Raw genomic sequence first — 20,434 nt, 5'->3', positions numbered from 1 at the left:
AACCACGTGTTCTTCCTATGAAAGGCAAAAGGGATGTCCTGTCCAACTAAAGCATCTGTGACAACTACTCTGGCTGGTCTTGAGGTCATATGTCAGCAGAGTCCGTAGTGATGTTAACTAAGAACAGCAGAGGATTGGCCTAGGTCTAAGTTGACAACTGACAAACAGGACCTCAAGACTAGGCCATTCCCTTGCTGTCAAGGGTCTTTCCTTCAGAACTGGCAAGGGGAGGAAGTGAGTCTTCTCCTAAGGCAAAGGATCATCTTGGCTTTTCTAAAACTCATTCATGGCTAAGTAACTGCCAATCATGGTTATCACCAACATTAGGATTGTTCTAGCAGTTACGAGCTATGACTGCTTATTGAAGCTATGGTGGAACAGCAGTTCAAAAGAAAACCACCTTAAGGAAAATGTAACTATTTAAGCTCTTGCAAAGGAAATCACAGAGATGGCACTCCCCCATGGGAAGCCCTTGATAGAAGCCACAGACAGTATCTATGGAGTGACAGATATTCTCTCTCAGTCTTTTTGTTGCCTTTCTTATGTGTAAGACACCCCATGTTTATGTAGGATGGTGGTATGATATGGCTTTTGGTTTGGTTTGGTTTGGTTTGGTTTGGTTTGGTTTGCTTTGGTTTGCTTTGGTTTTAATTCACCAAAGAGAAGATTTGTTTAGGTTTAACCAAACCAAGATGGTGGAATGGACCTAGTCACCTGAGCTGCAAATGCTGCCTCTTTTCATAACCATGAAACCAGGACGGGAAACACAGCAGGCCCCAGTGCCTTAGGGCAATAAGAAGATGACCCGGGATGCCGGATGTGGGACCTATGACCTACTCACCCTGGAGCTCCGGCAGCTTTCAGGGAACTGATAGGAATCAAAGAGGCATGTGGGGCAGAGAGCAGAGAGGAAGACCTCAGGCCAGGGTGTGTGGAAAAGAAAGAGGAAAGCATTCAGGGTATGGCAGCAACACCAGAAGAGTTCCAAAATGGGAACTCAGTAGGCAACCCCAAAGCTATCTAGCTAAGCAAGACGCTAAAGCAAGGGGCTAGTTCTGCTATCATTACCTGGGAGTGGTTAGGAATTTGCATTCAGCTGACAAAAGAGTGCCCTGCCCTCTCAGACCAATTTAGACTGATCCTACAGCCACCTTTTTCATTTCTACTAAACCACGGTTACCTCAGCTTTTCTTTGCTGGGAAATCACAGCAGAAAATGATGACTCCTTGTGCATTGCTATGGAAACCTTAAAACTGCCTCTAGAAATCAGGGGGAGTGGGGAGTTGGGGGGGAGCAGGACAAGCACATATCCTGTCTCCGACTTTCAATCATAATCCTCTCCAAGGGAGAAAACTGAAAATTAGATGGATTCATTCCGTGCTCCTCTTTCCAATCAAACAGATGGGATTTAGATACGCTCTTAAAGAAAATTGTGCTTTGTATAGTAATATGTAAACGTATCGCAAATCTCGGAGGCTTCTTTTCTGAAGATTCTGATAATTAAAGTATTCCTGCACAGCTTAAATTCCTATAGAGCAATAAGGTTAGATAAAGAGTTCTCTCTGGTTTGCAAGGTCTGGCCAAAAGGACCTAAATATCTGACCCCTTTTGCTCAGTACACTAAACCATGGATGATAAGTTAAAATGTACTACTAAAAACCCCTGCATCACCAAAGTTTTTGCTAGTCCCTTTTGAATGGCTTTTGAAAGTCATTCTAAAGAACTTAGACTTGAGAAGAAGCACCTACTAAAGGTAAAGGTATAGGCAGGAAGATCTGGCGTTCAAGGCCATCCTCGGCTACAGAGTGAGTTCAAGGCCAGCCTGAGCCACATAAGACTCTGTCCCAAAAAGCTAAAGTTAAATAAAAACAAAACTGAAGAATAATCTGCTGTATGCTTACCACAGCACAAAGCAATACCAGGGGGAAAAAAATCTAACTACAATGATTATTAGAAATATCTCTCTAAGCCCGTTGATGCAGCAGAGCCCACAGGTGTCAAATCCAGATGAAAGTCAAAGTTCTGAGGCAAACACCATCCCAGTGAAACTCAGAGCTGTAGGAAAGAACTATGTGCCAGCCCCACACATGCTCGGTGTGACCCCGGGCCACTTTTCTAGTCAGGCACCACCTCCCTCTCTGTAAAAGGTCTGGACATAGAGGTAGAGCAACCTCACCCATGAGCACAAAGGCCTGGCCAGCTGGAGAGCTCAGACCAGGTTGGTACCGTAATGAAGGGTTAAGGATTTTCTATTGCAGGCAGCAAAATCAGACTCGGACTTTTAAAGAATGAAGCCAGCAAACCACACTTCAGGGCAGGGTCCATACAAAGCAGTAGATGCCCAACACACACACACACACACACACACACACACACAAACACACACACACACACACACACACACACACACACACACACACACAAAAACCTCAATGATAATTTTAGAGGATATTTTCTTTTTTTTTTTTCATCTTTATTAAATTGGGTATTTTTTATTTACATTTCGATTGTTATTCCCTTTCCCAGTTTCCAGGCCAACATCCCCCTTACCCCTTACCCCTTACCCCTCTCCTTCTCTATCGGTGTTCCCCTCCCCATCCTCCCCCCATTATCGCCCTCCCCCCAACAATCACGTTCACTGGGGGTTCAGTCTTGGCAGGACCAAGGGCTTCCCCGTCCACTGGTGCTCTAACTAGGTTGTTCATTGCTACCTATGAGGTCAGAGTCCAGGGTCAGTCTATGTATAGTCTTTAGGTAGTGGCTTAGTCCCTGGAAGCTCTGGTTGCTTGACATTGTTGTACATATGGGGTCTCAAGCCCCTTCAAGCTCTTCCAGTCCTTTCTAAGATTCCTTCAACAGGGGTCCTGTTCTCAGTTCAATGGTTTGCTGCTGGCATTCGCCTCTGTATTTGCTGTATTCTGGCTGTGTCTCTCAGGAGAGATCTACATCCGGTTCCTGTCAGCCTGCACTTCTTTGCTTCATCCATCTTATCTAGTTTGGTGTCTGTATATGTATGGGCCACATGTGGGGCAGGCTCTGAATGGGAGTTCCTTCAGCCTCTGTTCTAAACTTTGCCTCCCTATTCTGGAGGGTATTTTCTCACTCTACAGGTCTTTCATTGCTATATTATAGTTTCTGGTTTTGTTTTGTTATGGGATTTCTATGTGTGCAAATGTGTGTGTGTGTGTGTGTGTGTGTGTGTGTGTGTGTGTGTGCGCGCGCGCATCTATATGTGTTTCTTGTGCTTTTTCTTTGGTTCCCGTCTTTTCTGTTCTTTGGTTATTTTTGTCCTGTTCATGATAAAACTCTGCTTTTATTTTATCTTATTTTATTCTCTTTTTTTAGGCACCTGTTTGTTCTCTAATGAGAGAGAGCAAGAAAGAGAGAGGATTCGGATGAATAGGAGGTGGGAAGGATCTGGGAGGAGTTGGGGAAGGGAAAGTTGTAATCAGAATATATCGTATGAAATAAACCTATGTTCAGTTTACAAGTGACATTAGGATTGAAGAAGAAAGAATAAATAACAATAGCAGGAGAATTTTAAAAATGAAACCATAATTTGATTTTTTTTTTTATGTAAACTCTAAAGACTAAAAGAAAGGTAACTAAGAATCAGAGTAGGGCAGAGTCCAGGTTGTTTGGGCATCTGATGGAAGCGGGAGGAGCTGCTGGAAGCTTTGCTTCTCTGGGCCTGGCGTTCGATTACTGAAGGGTCTGAAGGAGCATACTGACCTTTGGGCTGGAGTGGCAGGGTCACATGATTGACATGGGATGCAGGGCTCTGGCACAAGCATGTGTTCATGGGGAAATCCTGGAGGGTTGGAGAAGTGGAAAGCTGAAGAAGCCTGAGGAGCCTCTGGTAAGAACCTGAGAGGATCAAGATGTTGATATCCCAAGAGTCTACCATACAGGGTTCTTGAGACCAACCCTCAAAACTGCCTTTAGGCAAAGAGGAGTGGCTTCTTATGCCCAGTAAAATCAACATGGAAAACTGCACAGGCAAAGAGGTACTGTGGAGGGTGCTGAAGATGTTTAACTGCACGCCTTTGGTAATGTTGCTGGGTCTGTGGAGATCAAAATGTCATGCTGTATATTTTTCATGTGGGTAATAAAAATAAATTTAAATAGAAAGATGAGTAATGCGCAGACAAAATGACCCTTGCAATGGACTGAGGGGATGATGAGTTAGGGCACCTGCCTTATATGCTGCATGAGCATCTGAGAGCAAATCCCAGAACTCATATAAAGACCTGAGCGTGGTCATATATATGCCTGTAGCCCCAGTGCTGGGGAAACAGAGGGCACAAAAGGATGACTGCGGGTGGCGAGCTGCTATCCTGGCTCCAGGTTAAGTGAAAGACACTGTCTGAAGAGAGCAAGGCAGAAATTGACAGTGATGGTCAATGTGTGTCTTCCTTTGGCTGCAGTACATGGGCATGCATATTTATACCCAACTGCGCACATGTGCTCATACACACACACACACACACGCACACACACACACACACACAAAACATACACACACAAGCATGCACACAAAAACACACATACACACACATACACACATACACAAAAAAACATACACTCATACACACACAACATATACGCACACAAACACACACACACAAACACATACACACATACACACAAATACACACACACATACACAACACACAGAGAGACACACCTATTTCAGTAAATAGCACTAAATTCGCCACAATAAAATATAATAGGCTACCAGACCACAACACTTAAAACACTGAAGAATATTTTAAAAATGGATTTTAAAAATCCATTCTTTCATCACAAGTTACTACAAATTTGCTCAATGTATATCATAAGCTTAAAACAATTAAATTTTGGGGGCTGGAGAGATGGCTCAGTGGTTAAGAGCACTGGCTGTTCTTCCAGAGGTCCTGTGTTCAATTCCCAGCAACCACATGGTGGCTCACAACCATCTGTAATGGAATCTGATGCCCTCTTCTGGTGTGTCTGACAGTGTACCCACATATATAAAATAAATAAATACATTTTAAAAAGCAATTAAATTTTAAATCTGGGAAGAACCTTAGAGGTAATAATAACAACCACCACCACCAGCACCATCATCATCACCGCTGTCGTCGTCGTCGTCGTCGTCATCATCATCGTCATCGTCGTCATCATCATCATCATCATCATCATCATCATCATCTTACCAGTTTACAGATAATAAAACTGAGGGTTTAACCTAGTCCCACAAGCTTGTTGGAAGCAGGACCAAGAGAAGGGAGCTGGCCAAGTCCTAGACTGTCTTTGTCCTCTGTGCTACATCTGGTGCTTAAGAATCACCAGAGGGAAAGCTCCAGGCTATAACACATGTGACGGTCTCCCCAGCACTTGGTACAATGTGGAGCAATGTATCTTACACTGTGGTTTTCCCAATGCCGTACTAATCTTTGTTCTTTCTGATGTTTCCTTTGCATAATGTCTGGACATAGGAGCCCGCATCAGGAGTTACACACACGTACAACATTCTACACTTGTTCTTATATAGTCTTTTCTCAGCCTTATTACCAACTTAAGAGAAACATGGGGAATGTCAGCGACTAGCATTTACTGGGTGCTGGTTGATTTGCTGGGTACTTAACGTGAGAGTAGAATCTGTTGAAAAACAGAAAGTAGAAGTCATCTAAATGTTAATCTGAAGGAAGGTTGGATTCAATTATAATAGTTCAATGTGTATGAAAGGTAGGATAATGGAAATTAAAACTACCTTGAGATTACATCTTACTCCAGTCAGAATGGTCAAGCTCAGGTTGACAAGGGTTATAGAGAAAGGGCAATGCTTGTCACAGCTGGCAAGCGGGCAGAATGGTGCAATCATATGGAAACCGGCATGAAAGTCCTTCTAAAAGCTGGAAATAGATCTACCGCAGGATCCAGTTATCCCACTCTCAGGCATATACCCAAGTGATTCTTTATTCTGTTATAGATCCGCCCGCTCATCCATGATCATTGCTGCTCTTTTCACAAAAGAAAAAAAAAAAAGATCAAACAACATAGCTGTACTGGTAAATGGTTAAAGGAAGTGTGGTACATTTATACAACAGAATATTATTCAGCTATTAAGAAAAAAATTATGGAATTCTCAGGTGAAAGTATAAAGCTAGAAACAGTTATTCTGAACAAGGTAACCCAGACCTGGAAAGACCAAGATCACATATTTTCTCTCATTTGTAGATGCTAGCTTTGAATCTTTAGATATATGTGTTTCGTTTGGAATAACCATAGAGGGTCTGAAACTAGTAAGCAGCTTTGAAGGGTATCTTTTAAAGAAGAGAACTAGAACATAGTGGTATGGGGGTGGGGGGGATAATGAAACAGAAAAAGTTAACTGGGGTGTGGGGAGGAAGGGCAGGGCAGAGAACACAGTACAGGGAAGAAGAATTAACACTGAAGTGCTTCTGTAAAAAGGGCTTTTTTAAAAGTACATGTATGCATATATAGAAGGAGTTTAAATGCATTTATTCTATTAATGGGCAGAACCCTAATAACAGGAGATAAATGTCTCTACTAGATACTACAGATTAACAAATAAAAAAAGCCCAGCATCAGAGATGAGTTACCTCTTTGAGAGTTGTCGGCCAGCAGGGTCTCAAAGACTCCCGAATATCACAAGCTATTGCCACTGAGCTTGGCTGCTCTCCAGAATGTGTTGCTAACGCCCTGTGATGAAGATACCACATCCTTGAGTCATAGAATACTGGGAAATCAAGCTGGTGCTGACCTAGAAGCTTCCTCCCTACTGGCTGGCTTTCATAGTCCTGGAAGGAGCTATGAATACTATCGGAGAAGAAAAGTTGTCTCAGCTGTGAACCCTGGGAGATACAGTAACAACCAATCTTGCAAGACACACCCCACTGGTACAATTATGGAGCAAATGTTATGGAAGCAACCAAACACATTCTGGGTGGATTTAAGGGCCACTCTAAACCATACCTGGCACAGTTATCAGGGCTGAGAACCTGTGCTAAATAAGCCCTAAGGGAGGACCTACTGCATTGCTAAACAAACACAGTATTAAAGTGACCCCTGATGATTTATCTCTATACTGACAGACTAGTTCCGCTTTTACCCCTCATCAAAGACGTGTCTTTTTGCACTAGACAGCAAAGGACACAAAAATCCAGAACTGGTCAACAGGGAATAAGAGACCATAGCATGTTTGGCCCTACATGGGACATCTGTCCTAGCCCCTCCTCCCTAGGCTCAGGGATTACTGGAGAGGACAGAAAAGTTATAAGAACTAGAAACTATGAATGACAGAAACAGAGTTTTCCAAACACAACGGAGCAAATACACACGCGAACTTGTGACTGTGATAGCATTCATAAGACCTGCACAGGCTCTCTCCAGACAAAATCCCAGTGTGGATGGGGAAGACAGTAAGAAGCCCCACCTTAGCTGAGGAGTCCTTGGCAACTGATAGCTGATGAGAGAGAGTTAGCCTTCTTAAGGATGTGGTCCCTAGTACCTTGACCAAACCCCAACGGATAGCCACACACCCGAATGTATATGGGCAACAGGAACTGGACTCACTGGGTTTAAAATTATAAGATGGTGACCTGACCGGTTGGTGGTGGCACACACCTTAATTCCAGCACTCAAGAGACAGAGGCAGATGGTGCTATGTGAGTTCAAGACCAGCCTGGTCTACAAAGCTAGTTCCAGGACAGACAGACAGAGCTACTTAGAGAAATCCTATCTCCAGGGTGGGGGTAGGGGATAGGGTACCAAGCTGAATAGGAAATGGGGACTGAGTATGGGAGGAGTTAGAAAGGAGTTGAATATGTTCAAGACACATCATCCTAAATTCTCAAAGAATAAAAGTATTTTAAAAGATAGGCTAAAATGCTTGAATTACCCTAGATGCCTAGAACAAATGAAACTCAAAACGGATGATCAAAATGTGAATGCTTCACTCCTTCTTTAAAAGGGGAACAAGAATACCCTTGGCAGGGAATAGAGAGGCAAAGATTAAAACAGACACAGAAGGAACACCCATTCAGAGCCTGCCCCACATGTGGCCCATACATATACAGCCATCCAATTAGACAAGATGGATGAAGCAAAGTAGTGCAGGCCGACAGGAGCCGGATGTAGATCGCTCCTGAGAGACACAGCCAGAATACAGCAAATACAGAGGCGAATGCCAGCAGCAAACCACTGAACTGAGAATAGGACCCCCATTGAAGGAATCAGAGAAAGAACTGGAAGAGCTTGAAGGGGCTCGAGACCCCATATGTACAACAATGCCAAGCAACTAGAGCTTCCAGGGACTAAGCCACTACCTAAAGACTATACATGGACTGACCCTGGACTCTGACCTCATAGGTAGCAATGAATATCCTAGTAAGAGCACCAGTGGAAGGGGAAGCCCTGGGTCCTGCTAAGACTGAACCCCCAGTGAACTAGACTGTTGGGGGGAGGGCGGCAATGGGGGGAGGATGGGGAGGAGAACACCCATAAGGAAGGGGAAGGGGAGGGATTGGGGGATGTTTGTCCGGAAACCGGGAAAGGGAATAACACTCGAAATGTATATAAGAAATACTCAAGTTAATAATAAAAAAAAAAGATAGGCTAAATCTTTCAGTCATTAAAGTTACAGACATTAAAGTATCTTACTTGGATGAATAAAATATTTCTCTGTGTGTGTGTGTGTGTATATACACACACAAAGTTATATATATGTATATGTATATATATACACACACAAAGTTCATATAAAAATATTGACTTGGTGTTTGGGAAGTAACGTAAGGTAGCCTTTAGATTTTCTAATTTTTCGTTGTTGTTTTGGTTTGGTTTTTTTGTTTTTGGTTTTTTGTTGTTGGTTTTTTTTTGTTTTTTTTTTTGTTTTTTTTTTTTTTGCTGTTGTTGGGTTTTTTTTGTTGGGTTTTGTTGTTGTTGTTTTTTGTTTTTTGTTTTTTTGTTTTTGTTTTTGTTTTTGTTTTTTTTGCTATATAGAGATTTTTCTTCCTAAATAAGCTTCCATTTTAACTGTTCCAACATCTACCCATTTGAACTCTCCTCCCATGTGCCTGACAACCTGATCCTCACCATTTCACTTCCCACCAAAGAGGTGATGAGGCCCAGACCTCTGAGGAACACAGCTGGTTTCTTCAGATGCAGAAGGACCACATGTGCATGCATTCTCCAGAGTTAAAGACAGGAGAAAGCACTAAGAATTCCTCCAAAGGGCGTCTTTGCATTGTTCCTCCGACCCCTGTTCCATTTCAGAGTTTATGGGCTGATGAAGAAGGTCGAGTGCCTTGAACTTCCTAGAGAAGCCCACTTAGCTGCACTTTTCCATTTATCTGGGAAGGAAGACAGTACAAGTTGGAAACAGGATTTAAAAGTCTGGTGCTACGGTTCCAGCCTTTATTGGTTTTCTCTTCCGAGTTGAGAGACACTGAGCATAAACGGCAGATTTGGGTGCTGCCTTCTGTAAGTCAGTCTTTGTGAAAGCAGACAGGGAAGGAGCATTTGTGGCTGGCCTCCTCCTCCTCCTCCTCCCAGCTCTCCTCTCTGACAGGCAGCCGGTGATTTTACTGTCAAACTGGAAGCAGCACATCTTTTCTCAGGAGCCTCCAAAGACCACTCCAAATGACAAAGGAATATAACAAACAAACAAGTCCCTGAAAGCTTGTGTTGCCATGGCAACTAGCCTAGCTTTTTCTAAACTCGAAGAATAGAAGAAACACTGCACTAGAGGGGGCGGGAGGGAGGGTGAGGAGTCCACCTCAGCTAATAAATATGACATCTTATTAATGCTCCTGTTTACAGCTAATGAGTATTACCTAAAGGAGCCACAGTCAAGACTAATGACAGCCACCCTAGGACCTAGATGTCTGGGCAGTTAATTTTTGTTTTGCTATTGAGTAGATCAAGTGTCAACCTTGTCCACTCTGTAGGCATTTGGGGTCTCACACATCACCGTGTACCATACACTACCTGTATCCTTGTGAGCCAAGAGGAGCCAAAACTCCTAAGCAGGTAAGATCTGGCATCAGTCTAGGAGAGAGGACAGGGTGAGCCCACAACATTGCCTTTCCATACAGACTCGTGCCTATTAAAAACTGGAGGGCCCTGGTTCTTATCTTCTGGTGTTTGCTGTAGTAGGAAGGAGGAGGCCAATTGTCAGAGCTTCATGAGGAGCAATGATCCCAAACTTCTGGATGATGGGGGTGGGGGGATGCTTAGTTGCACAGGAGTTGGGTGGACTGATGTCTGGCCACAATGCTCAGTCTGAGGTTAGCTGTTTAAAGTTTCCAACATAAACATATCTCCTGGTTGCCTTTGAGGCTATGGTCTTTAGCTTTCTCATTGCAATCACACCAAGAGCAAGATCACCTCCAGAAATGTGAGCTCTAGTGGGACAGCATTTGGTACAGTCTTCCTGGAAGGCTGTTTGAGGATAGTTTTTAATGGTATTTTTGTTACTTGAGAATTTCATGCAATGTGTTTTTGATCATATTCACCTGTAGCCTCTCAAGTTTAGAAACATTTATCAACTAACGCAGGCCTTCCAGAGTCCTTGGCCCAGCCATTGTGCATAAGGAAGGCGTTCTAAGGAGCTAATCACAAACACACACAAAGAAACTGCAAAGGCACTCGTGTCAATGCTGGTCACAATAGAGGAATGTTTAAGACAGCCCAGATGGGAGACTGAAGCTAAATAACGTTCAGTTCAGCTATGCAGAACACCCTGCAGCCATAATTCTGAAAGAGAAAGTCTACATCATACAAAAGAGATAAATAACTAGAAAAATAACTTCAAAATAAGAAAGGTGGTCTTTGAATTGTTCTATTATGAATTGGTCACTTACTAAAAATTATCTGTAATAAACTAGTATTACTAATTGCTTAAAGTGTAACACATTTAAGGTATGGTGCTGTAAACCTTGTCAAAAATCTATGCATTGGGGAGGGGTGTCATTCTCTATGGGCACCTCCACACTGTGATGTAGCTAAATCAACATGACACTGGACTGTAGGCTTAGTATTTATGTCCATAAGACATTCATAGACAAATGCGACTCATCCATCACCAAAGACGCCTTCTCTTCCCCGTGAACCGGGATGGATGCTGAAACTTTGTCTAATGCTCAAAAGTGATGCAGAAGGGCGAGCAGACACAACGCAAAGGCCAGAAGACCAGGGAGACGCGGGAAAGGCTCTCCCAGGGCAGAGCAAGCCTTTGCAGACATAATCCTACAGAGGCTTTGGTTGTACAAGATAGGGGTTATGAATAGTGAACCATGCATCACAGAGGGGCTCACAGGGCCTTATTCCTCCCCATGACAACTGATGTGTCCTGGGAAAGTGACAGTCCTTGCGTCTAGCCATATATAATGAGCCTACAAGGCTCCACTGAACAGTTCTAAACCCAGGACCATGCAGACAGTCTTGATTCAATCAGAGGGATACAAAACAAACAAAAGATGTGAATGTGAGAAATGGACCAGTAGGAAGGTAGAGATGAGGGCAGAAAGAAAAGGGAGCATGGTACGAGTACTGTGTACATGTACGGAACACTGTGCACATGTATGGAACATGGTGCACATGTATGGAGCACTGTGCATATGTATGGATCACTGTGTACATGTATGGAACATGGTGCACATGTATGGAGCACTGTGCACATGTATGGGACAGTACACATATATGGATCACTGTGTACATGTATGGAACATGGTGCACATGTATGGAACACAGTTCACATGTATGGGACACTGTACATATATGGATCACTGTGTACATGTATGGAACATGGTGCACATGTATAGAACACAGTGCACATGTATGGGACACTGCACATATATGGATCACTGTGCACATGTATGGAACATGGTGCACATGTATAGAACACAGTGCACATGTATGGGACACTGCACATATATGGATCACTGTGTACATGTATGGAACATGGTGAACATGTATGAAGAACTGTGCACATGTATAGAACACAGTGCACATGTATGGGACACTGCACATATATGGATCACTGTGTACATGTATGGAACATGGTGCACATGTGTGGAGAACTGTGTACATGTATGGGACATAGTGCACAGGTATGGAACAATATGCCAAGGAGCATATTGACTTAATAAAAAATGATTTTAAAATATACATTCTGGATCCACCACGCTTTCATAAATGGATATAAAACTGGAAAGTGCACCATTGACTTTTAATTCATCGCCTCAATAAAGAAAAAGTGGCAGAGAGCTAGGTTGGAGCGTGCTCCTAGAAAGGGGGCTTTTTATTTACACGTTCAACATTTACTCATTGCTTCCTGTATACAAAACCTTGACATGCTGAGGAGACAAAGCAATGGAAAGTCAGAGGAAAGAGTGAAGGTCTTAAAGACAAGCAAGCACCATGAGAACCACACAGATGGAGACGTGTCAGAGTATGGTGACCAGCTTGTCTGTTTTCTGTTGCTGCTGGAGTAAATTATCACAAATGCAGGGGCTGAGAACATCAAAATAGCAGTATCTTACTTGGTTATAAGTCCAAAATAAGCCTCACTAAGGCTAAGATCAGGGTCTCAGAAGCACTGTGCTCCCTTCCAGACACATGAGGAGAATCAATTTGTTTACATTTTTCTGCCTCTAGAAGAGGCTCAAATTCCTTGATTCATGGTCTTTTTCTCTGCCATCAAAGGACTATTGGTAGAATCGTTTTGGCATGGGGTCACCTTGATATCTGTGTCTACTCCCTCTTCTATTACTCCCTATGAACTGATCTCACCTGAATAGTTCAGGACACTCTTCTATTTCAAGATCAGTCATTATCAATTTCAGTTACACGCATGCGCATGCACATATGCATACGCGCACACACACACAGACACACAAATTTGTGTGTGCTATTTTGCCACAGAACCAAGCCACAGGTCCTGGAGGTGGGAGTCAGGGTTACACTCAAGCAATGGATAGAGAAGGCAGTTCCAGCAGAGACCGCGGTGGAAAGCCTTGAACGCTGTAGAACGTTGCAGCTGGCCAGTGACTCTAAGCCTAGCTGTGAGGTGCCTGCTATGGCTCCTTAGAGAGTAGCTGTGACCTGTAGCATTGGGCTTTGTAAGCAAGTGATCTGGAGTGTCACTAAGGACAAACAAGCAACAAGGGTGGCAGCAGAAAGCTCACAGGCCCAGCAACGGAGAAGAGTGGGCTCTCTACTGTGAGTCACATAGAAAGACAGAAAAGGCTGTCTTGATGGACACAATCAGTTTTACACAGGTTTAGAAACATGCAATAGCATGGGGACGTTATATGAGACAAGGAAGTACCAAACTGTATTAAGCAAGCAGTCTTCTTTATTCAATTAAATCTATAGGGAAATGTGCCCTATGTTTCTGTAAAGTCTCAAGTCTGAGTGTAAGTTAACCACAACCTATAGCTGCCTATGTATGCATCAACCTGGTAAACAGTGTTGTTATACAAAGACTACAAGTGTGTTTGCAGCAGTCTTAACTAGTTTTCCAATTTAAAAAAAAAGTTGTAAGTTGTATAACATTGGAAACCATATTTAAGCCACCACGAGTTTCCAATCACTCATAGCTAATTCCGAAATACTCTTGCTAAGATACTATCTTTTAGAAACAAAACGGAGAAAAATAAGAAAGCCTATCTGGTCACACAAAACCACCTTTTCATAACATATGTTCAGACATAATAACCCATGGAATATTTCAAACTAGGCCTCACAGCAATCTGAGACCAAAGACAAGAGTCTGAGTGGCTATATCCAGTTTGTTGTCCAGATGCTGTTGTAGCCCCAGTCCTCCCTGGGCCAGTTTAGGACCAGAAAGAGTGTGGTGGTGGTAGGTACATTCAGTTGATGAACTCAGCCAAAAGACGGGGAAAGCGAGGATTGGTGGTGGGTCCAGGGATCTGTTCCCTGATTGGTCCCTCAGACCCACCCTGGCTAACTCAAATTCAAACTTCATCGTCTGAACTATCCTTCTCACATGGTACATCTCCCCATGAGCACTTGTATCTGCTTCCACCTACCTCTCTGTATGAAAGGTTAGACCCCAAGAATGTTTATTTCATAGCCCGTGACTCAACCCTCAAGCAATTCCAATCATTCCTTCTCTATCTGCCACACCTGAAAGGCTAGTGAACAGGCTCGTCCAACCAGTTTCCTAGAGCCTGCCCCAAGTTGTTTACAGATGTACATACAGAGTGCAGCTATAGCTGAATTCATGACTAGGGGGGCAGGGAGGCGGGAGGGGGCGAGGTCCTGCTGCCTGTGAACTCTTCTTCTGTTGGGCTGCAGAGTGGATTAAAGAGGGGGGAAAAAAACGATTGCAGCCAATGCTGAGGAAGAGACCCCATCAAACATGTTTAGTTTGAAGGTTTTTTTGGTAGGCATTTTGCCTAAACAATGTTCTTTTTTTTTTTTCCCCTTTTTTTTTTTTCCGGAGCTGGGGACTGAACCCAGGGCCTTGCACTTCCTAGGCAAGTGCTCTACCACTGAGCTAAATCCTCAACCCCCTAAACAATGTTCTTGTTCCACAATACAAAACACGTTTTCCCCAGGCTCACAGGTTGTCACTAATGACTATACATACAGGAAGTGTCAGACTCCTGTCTACTAAATCTCCTTTCTTCCTGCTAGGGATGGGGCTTTGCAAAGCGCTTTTAGCCCTACTTAGGTACTTAGCCTCCTTATCAGGATCCTAACAACGAGCTGTATGCTGTGCTCTAGCCCAGAAGGAAGCAGGCTTTCCCTTTTAACCCAAATTATAAAAAAAAAGAAAGAGAGAGAGAGAGAGAGAGAGAGAGAGAGAGAGAGAGAGACCATCGAGACACCTCTAATGTGCCTCTGAACAGAGGCGAAGCCACTATCCACAGCCAACAGCCTGTCTAATGGCCAAGACCTTGCAAATAACCAAACGAAACAGCAACACCTGTTCTGCTGAGCCCCAAAGACTGAAGTTGCACCTAGACATAAAAGAATCAGTTCTGCATAAAGCCAGGCCCCGGTTGCCATGGATTTTCACTGGCTGTACATTGCTAATCCTCCTATCCACTGTCTCCTGGTCAGGTACCTAGACTCACGGGAGTCCACACATCAGCTCCTCGAAGACCTATGTCAAAGTCGTACACAAATTTATACATACATGGGAGGGCAAAACTCAAGTCATAACCTCGCTTCCTCCAATTGTTCCTCAGTAAAGAATTGTCCAGCACCCTCTTCCCTGAGAGCACGAGTGTCCCTTCCTGTCTCTGTGGTAGAAAGAGCAAATCTGGTAGGTACTCATTCACTAATTCATTCATTCATTCATTCATCCATCGCCGCCCCCGGCCTCTGCCCCACTCCAATTTTAACCTTCCCTATTTCCTGTAACGAGGTAAACTCCTATGACCTAGATCCATAAAGCATTTAATTTCCAGCAGTAAGAACCATAAGAAAAACCAAGTTCTGCTGGGCTAAATATCAAATTAATATCTACCAAAGTTCTTACATCATTTCCAGCAAAACAAAAAGCCTTCTGAAGTTAACACGAGAGTCCTCTAGAAGAACGTCCAACTCACCGGGTTCTATGGAGCCTCCTCGAGTGCAAAGCAAGTTTGAGTCAGACACAATTATTTCCTTCAAGGTTGACTCAAATTGGCTTCAGGGTTACCTACTCTTTTCCCCCGAAAAGGAAACCCCATATTCACCCCCCACTCCTTCGAAGCCTGGCGGCCGTCTTTGGAGTTAACACTGTGTTCCCCAGCTGTGGAGAAGAGAGCTAGAGTTCTCACCTGGCAAGGAGGAAAGCTGGTTACTTACTTATGGGACTCACCCAAGCATTGTTTGCTGAAGAGGAGGAGAGGCGGGTTTGACTCACCACTGCCGTGGTTAGAGCCTTCTGCCTTAATAATTTCATAAGTTTTGTTTTGTTTTGATTTGTTTTTACATTATAACCCCCTGGCTCAGTGGTGTTATTAATTCCTTCTTGATGGGCAAAAACAGCTTCCTGAAATTTTTGCTACAAATTGTTCATCTATCTATCAGGCTGTAAGTATTATTCCCTTTGAGGGACAAATATAAGTCGCTGTGCTGATTAAATTCAGATTCCTACTAAAAATATTTTCATTAATCATAGAAGGACTTTAGCCTATAGCCTATAGCCCTCATCATGAAGGCAGATACAAGGTGACAGAAGGGAGACTGATGAAGACCAAATGCCTTAGGCTCCTGAGGACATCACAAGCTGGGATGAAATTCCTGGTTCCCCATGGACTACCCAGTCAGGTCTTCACTGGATAGCTCCACAGAGCTCTGGGCAGAGGTAAAGCCATGACAACCGGAATTTAAAATCAAGGAATCACCAGAGGTAAGAAGCACTGTTTTTGCATTGGTAGGACCTAAAGGCAGAAGTGATACCTGTGGGTTACTCCCTGACCCCCAAAACTGTGAGGTCTGTGGGATGGAATGCCACTGCTGTGGTACTGGCTTTTAAATTCTCCTCTTTGTGCAAGAGGAGTCGCATAATTACAGCTGAGAAACTGTTATGGAGTGTCTAATTAGTCTATGGTCTGTTAAGTACAAAAGAAAGAAAACCAGGGTTTTAATTCTGTACACATAAATAAGAAAGACAGAAGGACAGACTGACAGATGGACAGCAAGCAAGCTCAGTTTCTGAGGAACCCACAGCAGTGACTCTCAGCTACCGGGCTGAGGACACCCTTTGAAACAGATGAAAGCTTTGAAGTTTCTCCCACTGGGAAAAAATGCACAAAGCCTGATAGAAGCTCCCTTAATACCCATCCCAAAAAGCCTCTGAGGCTGTTAGCTCTAGGATGAGAACTTCCTCTCCCCAAGTGACACTGCCCAGAATTTTGGTGCAATTCACATGCAACCAGGACACCAAAATAATTCCTCTTTCACAGTCTCGCTCTTCAGAACTGAAGCGGCTGGCCTTCCAGGTGATCTCGATCAGGCATGATTTACATTCCTTTATTCTCCTGGTCATGTATTTTCTTTTCCCAAAGCATAGAATGAAATAGTGTGCTTCAGAATTAACTAAGACCAGTGTGCTCACTAAGGATGTACAGAGACTAAACTTTCACTTATGAGTGTTGCAGAGATGGTACAAGGACCCAGAGAGAACCCAGAATGACCGGCCTCTGAAGTCTACTCCACTGGAAACGTCCGTGAGTCAAGTATACAACAAATTCTTGAGAAACAGCTCAGCTGACAAAACACTTGCCTAGCACGAATCAAGTCCTGAATCTGACCAACCCCAGTATGGTGGTTCATGCCTGTAACACCAGCTCTCAGCCAATGGAGACAGGAGGCTCAGGAGCTTAGGGTCATCCTCTGCTACACGGCATGTTTGAGGCCAGCCTGGGCTAGAAGAGACCTTGTCTCAAAAACAAATGAACAAGAAACTAGTACTTCATTGACAACTGTCCATGCCCTTCACAGAGCTGGCACTGAGGACCAAATACTGTATTTTCTGTGAGACTCACTCATACATAGACCATATATTCCTTTCATTTGAGCATCCAGTTGGTCAAACTTCTTTTTAGCTACAAAGAAAGCACATACCTTCCACGACCTAATGTCTGCATTCTTGGAAGCCACAACTTCTCAGCCCACTGAAACCTGTGTCTTTTCGACGTGAGATGCTAAGGCATTATCACCCACCATTCTTGGCAATGAATTCAAAAACTCACTTATCTAGAACATAGATTTTACAGACAGTTTACCAGAGATAAAGTCAGGACTGAGGCAGCAGACGTGGAACAGACGTGGTCTTACACCATCTTGACCATAACCTTGGCTCTAGAATTTCTAAATGGTCTTATCTTTTTCCATTCCTGTGAAGTCCGTATCTTTTTCCTGAGGGGGCAAAAACATCAGTTGTGTATCAGCCCCAAACTGCTTCCAGATAATTCTTGTGGGACTTTATCTTCAACTAGGGAGGTAATGACTCATCCCAGGTGAAAAGTGGGATGCATATAAATTATTGCATCAAAAGATGCTGGCAGAAAACAAGCAAAAGCATGAAGGCTGGTCCCAGGAAAGGCTGACCCTGAGGTTCCCCCAGAGAACACACGATGTGCTCATAGGAGCTCTGCAATTACACAACCCTCAAAGCACTGGAGAAGCTCTTCTTCCCTTTTGGTACATTAATTATAATGGGTCTAAACGGTGCTAACTAGTTTCTGAAGTAATCTTGGAAAGTGTTTGTTTTCCACATTTTTAAATGCTGAGAATATAATTAGCTACTTAAACTTGAATGCTAATACACCAGTTTGTGTCCACAGTGAGCACTCTTTGTACAACACACGATGCGACGCTAATCCGTGCCAAGATTTTCTTCCAGAATCACAAGTTAACAAAAACTGGCCACAGGCATCATTCCCCTCTTACTGCCAAGCTCTGTTTCTGAGACTTAGCACCCTGTAACCTGCCTATGGGGATCCACCCCAGGTATAAACAGCTACGAAGAGGTGAAAGGGGAGCTTCAAGATGGCAACGGAAAGCATCATATGCCAGACTTAGACTCCTGTGCCAGAGAATACTAGCTGTTGCCTGCTGCTGTTTTCTGCTTCTTCCTTAGCAATGGAACTGCTCGCTGACTTGTAACTAGGCTTATGGCTGGGCCAGAATAAGGACAGCATCTACACACCTCCAACCAGATGAGACCGTTTCACTAGGGGACACAAGGCAATGAGTGTACACGTTTTATGGGCAGAGATGTGTCGAGAGTGAAACAGCCAGGCAGAAACTAACACCAAGAGACTGGAGAGATGTCTCAGTGTTGCCTTGTAAGCACAAAGACCAGAGTTCAAGTCTCAGAACCCATGTGAAAACATTAGTGTTGGCATGCATTTGCCATGTCCATACTGAACAGATGGTTCCAAGGGATCCCTGGGAGTCACTGGCTGACCAGCCTAGCTTACTCAGTGAGTTTCAAGACTGCCTCAAAATAACATGGACATTGCCTGGGAGTCAACACCTGGGCTGAACTCTGGCCTCCACAAAAATACACAAATGTTGATGTGCACAAGCATTCACAAAACCAACACTGCGCCCTAAGGTTAAACTACCTATGGACTAAGTTTCTAACTAGTTTAAACCATTGCTGTCTTGGGGTACCTGTCCTTCATCCCTTGATTTAGTCCTTATAATGCTGAATTTATTAAATCTGCTTGATACTTCCAACAGCTGGTTATCGCCTTTACCACTTTATAGAACAAGAAACTGAAGAGCATTTCTGCCAGGTCCTCTCTCAAGCAGAAAGTTTCCATACGTACAGAGGAAAGTATGGAAGTGTCTTAGACCAGCATGCCCTGCTGTGGAACACTGACATTAGTGCTAACTACGTTTTGTAAAGGGGTGTTGTGTGGAATTTTCAGAGTCAAGCAGATAAGCACACCAATACTTGGTTCAGGCACTTAATTTAAAGCTGGAAAGGAGCCACACCCCAGTTCGGAACACATGACACACAGGTGTTTTGTTTGCCTGCTGAGGGCTGCCTCTGGTGTTCCTAACACCTACGCCCTCAAGTACAATGACGACGATGATGATGACGATGGTGTCGTCAAGCCTCACTTTACAGCTTCACCTGAAAGTCTGCCCCCAGCACTGCATATCACAAAGTTCCATCCCTGATGGTGTGTGTGTGTACGTGTGTGTGTGTGTGTGTGTGTGTGTGTGTGTGTGTGTGTGTTTGATATGTGGGAATCATTGTCTAAAAGGCCTCAAAATTCCACAAGCCATCAGAGGCCTGTGGTGTTTGGAGTTACCTTCACTGAATGACTTACATAGTATCTTGCTATAGTAGGTGGCACAGCGCTAGGCATAGCCAAGGTCATTTGTGGGAACTATGTAATATACAAACCTCTCTCACCCCTTTAGTTGTTTGTCAAAAATAATTTCAATGTCTTCACATCCATTCCTTCCATAAAATTCAGAGTGACAGTAGTCTTTCATATGGAGCACTTGTGTTGCTTTTCTTGCCTGGGTGTTGAACTGTTAAGAGAAACTATTCATTTCTGGGAGAAAAGACTGACAGTCACCCCCAAAATGTTTTAATTGTGGTCTTAATGAAGAATGTAGTCTAATCATTTTGCCAACATGTTTTTGAAGGAAGGTCAAATTAATAGCGTGTTGATTTTTTGAGTCTTTACAAAGAAGTGACAGATTGATTTTTAAGTACTTTTAAAAACATATCAAACACTAGATAATTAAGTTTTGACATTCAAACACAAGCTGGACTCATTTCTATTTGTCTGGCACGGGCATTAGCCGTAGGCCGGCCCAATAACTTTACTAAGACTTTTGAAGACGGCAGTGGCTTGGAAAAACAGTGTGGCTTGGTCTCTAGGGTGGTACCACTGGGGAGTTTCGAACCTTTAGGAGGTGAAGATTTCAT

The 20,434-nt window shown here is 43.5% G+C and overlaps 1 protein-coding gene across 3 annotated transcripts in view; it reads right to left on the bottom strand.

The window, feature by feature from the left end:
- The window catches only part of Syt16 (synaptotagmin 16), a 278,725-nt gene that overhangs the window by 178,525 nt on the left and 79,766 nt on the right, over positions 1-20,434 (bottom strand). Inside the window, exon 1 of one of the 3 annotated variants that reach the window (XM_063262673.1) lies at positions 17,760-19,149. The exons of the other annotated variants lie outside the window; for them this stretch is intronic. The gene's annotated coding sequence lies outside the window, so the exon portion shown is untranslated. Of the gene's footprint in view, positions 1-17,759; positions 19,150-20,434 lie in introns of those variants that run through there. 3 annotated transcript variants of the gene reach the window in all.

The sequence above is a fragment of the Rattus norvegicus genome, chromosome 6 (assembly GCF_036323735.1).
Source record: "Rattus norvegicus strain BN/NHsdMcwi chromosome 6, GRCr8, whole genome shotgun sequence".
NCBI lineage: Eukaryota > Metazoa > Chordata > Mammalia > Rodentia > Muridae > Rattus > Rattus norvegicus.
Note: the sequence above shows the minus strand (reverse complement) of the source record. Positions and strands in the feature narration are given on the sequence as shown.